Source organism: Aulonocara sp. 'chitande type north' Nkhata Bay, linkage group LG14 (assembly GCF_057382095.1).
Source record: "Aulonocara sp. 'chitande type north' Nkhata Bay isolate Kocher_YH1m ecotype deep benthic linkage group LG14, A_spYH_male_GT1.1, whole genome shotgun sequence".
Lineage (NCBI taxonomy): Eukaryota > Metazoa > Chordata > Actinopteri > Cichliformes > Cichlidae > Aulonocara > Aulonocara sp. 'chitande type north' Nkhata Bay.
Window position 1 is genome coordinate 38,355,695 of NC_141357.1, and position 6,469 is coordinate 38,362,163.

Sequence of the window (6,469 nt, forward strand, 5' to 3'; positions counted from 1 at the left end):
TCTGTAATCTGTAGTGGAATACATTTTAAAAGTAACCTTCCCAACACTGTGCACAGATGTTTCTAACCCTGACTAATGAAAGAGGCATGACATGCAGCCGGAATAAATACATCTTTTAGGGTGGTCCTAAAGTTAGGAAAGAAGCCAAAGAAAGGAAATGAGGCTGTACACTCTCACATTTTGAATTTGTGCTTACCCCCTCCGTCCTCCTGCCTGCTAGCCTCAAATCAGCCTCAGTGGACCTCACTGAAGGATCGTGACTCCTGAACTGTATCTGCAGGAGGAGAGTCTGGGCCAGATTTACTAAACAGAGCAAAATGGCACGTGAGCACAATTCCCAAATACCGCTGATAGGTGTGGTCAGCTGGCGATTTCCAAAAGTTGTGCTGTTTTCTAAGCACAGTCAGTTCATTTCCACATGACCTACCCAAGCTGCCGAGAACTGTGCAATTTAACAGGTTACACATTAAGAGATGATATTCAGCTGTGGAGAATTCACTGGATAGGCACAGCTCGTTAATTCTAATCAGAAAACCATATAAACACAGATCATACACGCGGACGCTACACTGTAAAAAAATATTCCGTAGAAAAACAGAGAATGTCCTGGTAATTTTCTGCCAGTACATTTTCTGTTTTTTTACGGAGGTTTGACGGACCTTTCTGTAAATGATAAAACGGAAAATTCTGTAGATTTACAGTATACTCTCTGTACTATTTACGGACATTTCCTTCAGCTATAAAACAGAAAATTCCGTTTATTCACAGTATATTTTCTGTATCATTAACTGATATTTTCCGTTAATAGAAAAATTGAAATTTCTGTTTATATTACTATTTCCAAGCACTTCTTTTCACTGTAACTCATTAAATATAGTTCTTTATATCCTTAAACGTACATTTCTATGCAATTACAACCTAGTACACCATGTACTCAAAAATTCATAAATTAAAACTTAAATTAATTTGTGCTTCGTACACAACAACATTGGTACAATTAATGTTAAATATTCTTTTATTCTCCTTAACTCAAACACTATACTTAAATATAATGACAGCATCCATCTTGTCATAAAACTACTAAACAGCTGATACATGAACAAAATAACTCACAAGCTTTCAAATTTGAGCATTTTTATTTCCTTGAAATCAGGTTGCCCTCATGTAAATGTGTTTATTTACATTCATTCAAGTGGCTACCAAGTGTTTTCTTCAAACAGGACACCTGACAAACAAAAAATGTCATATTTAACGACATGTTCACATTTAATAATATCCAGAGTACCTTTTAGTTAGAATCACTGCCTTGTGGTAGTTTTGCCTCAGCCAAATGGTTAAGGTGTGGTTTACATCCATCTCTGTCCACTTATGATACAGTATACACATGTAGTCAGTTATAGCCAAACACCTTTGATTACTGAATTACATTCACTTCATTAATGAAGTGAATGTAATTCACATTTGTGTGAACATTTGTCTGAGATTAACTCTTTGGGCTCTTTACCTTACAATATAACATACTTGAGTCAAAATTTGTTGACTGTTTAAGTGGTGCCACATGAATACAACTGAACAGATCTAAAGAAGATGTTCCTGAACTTTGGGTTTATTCGAACAGGACTGATGGATAACCACAGGACTTTTCCCCATATGATAACTACAACACATAATAAATTAAGACAGATTACTGTCCCAAACTTAAAGATAAAAGTGTATTTACGGGACTTGTTTTGTCAGTGAGGAGCAAAGTATAATTAGAAGTGCTTGTTCTGATGAAAAGTTAAACTGTAAACAGCAGCATAGTGAATAAGGATCTGTGTCCACGAATCCTCAGCAGTGACAACACTTAAACATCATAGTTCAAAATCCTTAATGCACACCTTTTTCTCCACGGTGTTCAAATTCTCTAAGCTGGTTAAGTAGAGGAAAAAGTCTGACATATTTCATGACCATTAAATGTTAGACAAGGCTCTGAAAACGAGGTTACAGTTACAAACAAAAACCTCTGCTAGTGCGCACAGACCCTAAATCACAACAAATAAGACAATAGTAAGACAAATTACTACAAAGTCTTGTTACCGCTCTTCATATAACAGTGTGACAAAGTCCTGAATGCAGCCTGCATGTTAGTACATCAAGGTCCATCTGAGCTTTAAGTAAAATACACACAGCTTTTCCTTGGATTTTAAGAGTTGCTCAGTTCATACAGGAACTGCAGCAGTCGGGGTTAACGTGTCGCTGTGTTGCTCCTCCGTGTCAGCCATTGAGACTAGTCGCAATTTATTCTGAGGAAAAAAAGAGAAACAACAAGACATTTTTAAAAAGTTTGTATTTTTATAATTTTTTTTTTACCTAGAGCATAAACAACATAAACAAAAAAAGGATTAGGGCTGTGCGATATGACGATATATATCAGATTACGATATAAAAATGTCTATCGTTTCATATTATACACTATTCTTTGTTTTGTGGTGTTGCAAAATAAACTGTTTACGGCAATATTTTTTTCATGGTTTTGATGGTCACTGTAGTTGCTATATTATTTCTTAAAGTTCTCTCCTTCTCTTATACTTAAAATAACCACACTATGGACGGACAAGTGACTGTTTTTACGCGTACTTTCGTTACCAACAATGAGGATAAAACCATCGTGTGGCTCCGCCGTCCGCTTGTTTATTTTCCACATAAACCTTTCACAATAAAGCTCAAGTTTCTGTTGAGACTTTTCAAACTAAACTGAAATGATATACATTATTCTCAAACATAAAATTTCAGAATATGCATCAAACAAATGACCTCAAATAAAAACATCAAGTAACTATAAATGGCGCTTACAGTCACCACGCAGATGAAGGCACAGAGAATACCAGCATGGCCAGCAAGGATGAGGCAGAACCAGAAGGACCAGTCAAAAGAAATCGAGGACCTTATTGTTAAATGAGGGGCTACCTCTGTAGCATGGACATGGTTTGGTTATGAAAAGTCTGACACGCCCCAGAAAACTGTACTATGCAAATTATGCCACAAACTGGTCCCCACCACCACTCGAACACGACAAACCTCTTTAACCACCTACACAAGAATCACATGAAAGAGTTTCGAGAGAGTTTACGAATGAAAAGCAAAAAAAGAGTCGTCAGGTGCTCAAAATAATCCTTAGACTCAAACGTTAGAACAGGCTTTTCCTTGCAGCACGCCGTCTAATAAATACTCAGAAAGAAAATGGCGGCCATTTAAACTCATGTCTAAAAATGTATAGTTTCATGCATCGGTCAAAACACTCGACTCCAGGTACACGACGCCCAACTGAAAACATTTCACATAAGTCGAGTTGCCCGAGAATCACAGAATTTACAGAAAATGCACTATTTTGTGATATATATCGTTATCAGGAGAGATACGTCTTATATTGGGATATGAGACTTTGGTCATATCACGCAGCCCTACAAAGGATTATAATTCACGTAGAGTTGCATACACATAACACCATTCTGTTGCAACAAAAGCAGTTTATAATTAAAGTAACATACATACCTTGAAAAACTAAATCAACCACAACATTAAACTCACCTTGTGTTTGTAGAGAAGGTGATCAGGGTTTTTCTTCATTTCCTGAGACCAGCTGCTCTGGATCATCACCAGCTTGTATCTTCATCTTTTTTTTCCACTCGGGGAAGTCTTTCCTTTTCTTGGCCATTGCTCTGCACTGGAAAACCAAAGTGTGTGATCAAAGGTGAAATAAGGGATATTTTTCCACTGCAGGACTTAAAGTGCTTCAAGTAGTGATAGCTGTTGATCCATTTCTCAAATAATCTGTAAGGATCTGGATTTTTAAGAAAGATACAAATATCTCTGCTTATATTTGGCTAAAAGCTTGATATAGACAAGGCATATAGAGCCCCTGCACACCAGCACTGCGCTTACATTATAGTTCAATCAAGAAATAGTTATTATTGATTTATTATTGAATTTTTTTAGTAATAATTTTTAGTATTTAATCACATTAGCACAGTGGGGTGACAAAAATATTCCACATACAAGAAATGCTGCTCAGCATTTCATAAATTACATTTTCAACAAATGTTGGAGTAAAAACACAGTTACAGGGAAAATGTGTCTGTCTGTAAATATTAACTAAACATTTCTATGTGCTACAAAATAGACATACTGTAATTGTAAATGTGCTGAGGTGAAACTATACTTTCAATAATTTTACCACTACAGTCTGTTAACCACCGAAATAATCTATGCTGGTCAGCTAGCTAAAAGTCTTTACTTTAGCAGCCCAAATCAGAGGCTAACATTAGCATTTGCTAGCGTCAGCCAGGAAGGTCTGAGGCTTAAACTAGGGTTAGTGTAACTTTGCCTGAAACCCTTTAAAGTGTACAGTAGAGCCAACTGTAAAACACAGGTATTGATACAGTACTTATTAGAGTCCTAGAATAATTTCTAGAACCATGAAGTTCTCACTTTCCCAGTTATCCACATCGCTGACTTTCGCTAATTAGCTAGTTAGCAGTCACAGCTGTGTAATACCCAGAGAGACACAGACAGCTAACTATAATATTTATGAAAACTGGTTCAGCCACTGAAGGGCAAAACTGGTGGTATCACAGTAAAAATTATTTTAACATTAACTAAAATAAAGCTTAAGTCATGTTAAACCTAAATAACAATTATTTTAAAAAATGAGTCAGCAAAATATTCCTGACTTGTCTGGAGACAGCCGAAACCAGTTAACAAATAAATTAACAATTCTTTCTAAATAAAAACACGGAGTCTTTTGAAAAACATTATTTTAATAAAACGAAACATGAGTTTTAATACTTACCACAGAAATTTGAAGGCAGTTTCTCCAACTTCAGAATCCAAAATCCAGATGAAGCCTGAAAGAAGCCTAATGGCTGCTCTTGCGCTTACTTTTCCCTCCTTTTCAGGTTCTTTTCCCCACAATGCATTGCAGTAGTTGAGAAATACAGAAAAATACCTGTAAATGACTAATACGGAAAATTCCTTCACGTTTATACAGTAGATTGTACTGTATTTTTACGGATTTTTTTTACAGTGTAAATGTAGGCCTATGGTGGCAGTCTGGAAGACAGACTCGTAATAATGGAAGCAGACTGTCAGTAACTGACAGACTCTGATGTAAGGCTGTAAATCATGCAATAATATTTTGACAATGCGTTCTGTTGCATTCTTGTATTACATCAACTTTCATCCATCCAAGGAATAAAATGAACCGGAAATGCCTGATTGACAGAAGATTATCTCTACTTTAAAAAAAAAAAGATTTGCATATTTCATGGAGGAGTCGTGTGTGTGTGTGTGTGTGTGTGTGTGTGTGTGTGTGTGTGTGTGTGTGTGTGTGTGTGTGTGTGTGTGTGTGTGTGTGTGTTTTGTCGTCAAAGTGCATGCAGCTTAGTTTGTGTAGGTCCACCACTACAAACCGTCAGAGCACAGCTGAGTTTACAGTGAAAACTGTGTGCGCTGTCCATGGTCCTGAACAGTTTTGTTTGAGTGTAATTAAACCTTATCAAGGAAAATGTGTTTTAAAAGTTTTTAAATTGAATGTAATTGCCGAACAGAAATAAAGACGCTTTCAAACCGATTTAAAACATCAAAACGAAAAACAAACTTAAGACTTTCAAAGGCCTGTGCTGTGCTTAGTGTGACTGTGCAATGACAATAAAGAGCTATCTTATCTTATTAGTTTCAAAGTCAGTGTAGTCATCCCTCAGTTCTCTTCAGCCATTTATTTTGAACTCCACTTCACAGGCTATGCTGAAAAGGGCCCGACACCAAAATAGTTTTGTTGCTGCCGGTCTTGTGTCATTGCTGTTTGGTTGGAGGGTCCAGGTCATATTTCAGTTCACTGAACAAATTTAGAATTAGCTGTCCGGTTAATCCTTGTGTTTTTATCCCATCTTAATGTGGTGTTCGAAATAACATGCCACAAACAGAAATGTCTCAGCCTTCCAGCTTGTGCTGTCTGCGGGCCATAGCGCAGCCATATGAGTGCAAGAAGTTAGGCATAAAATTTCAGTGGAATTAGCAGCGTGTCGCTAATGTTGGTTAATTAGTGCACGCGTGATTTAAATATTCTCCTATGTTTTTCACAATGAGAAAGGAGCTCCCAGACATGTATATTAATACCAGTTGGGGGTTTTTTACACCAAAATCCAGTTTGAACTGGCGCAACACTTAAATCTGACCCTATAGGAGGCGCTATAACCTCAAGAGTTTTATTTTGCTTACATGAGGCATCGTGCTCGGTGGATTGTACAAAAGACAGAATAAGGGGGATTCTTCAAAGAGTGTTTTTAATTCATATGTTGTTTGGTCTTTTGGTCACTGGATAGCTCGTCACATTGTGCCATGTTATAAATTTTAACAAAAAGTTGCCAGAAATATAACAAAATTTCAAGCACCTGCTAAAAATCATAAAATGCAGCAGCAAAATGATTCG

At 36.7% G+C, this 6,469-nt stretch overlaps 1 long non-coding RNA gene across 1 annotated transcript; it reads right to left on the bottom strand.

Annotated features, from left to right (window-relative positions):
* Positions 1–648: 648 nt before the first annotated feature.
* LOC147315222 (uncharacterized) lies at positions 649–5,033 on the bottom strand. The gene is made up of 3 exons (XR_015124772.1): positions 4,832–5,033; positions 3,571–3,706; positions 649–2,285 (listed from the first exon to the last, which is right to left on the bottom strand). It is a non-coding gene; the product is annotated as an uncharacterized LOC147315222 (long non-coding RNA).
* Between the last annotated feature and the right edge of the window lie 1,436 nt (positions 5,034–6,469).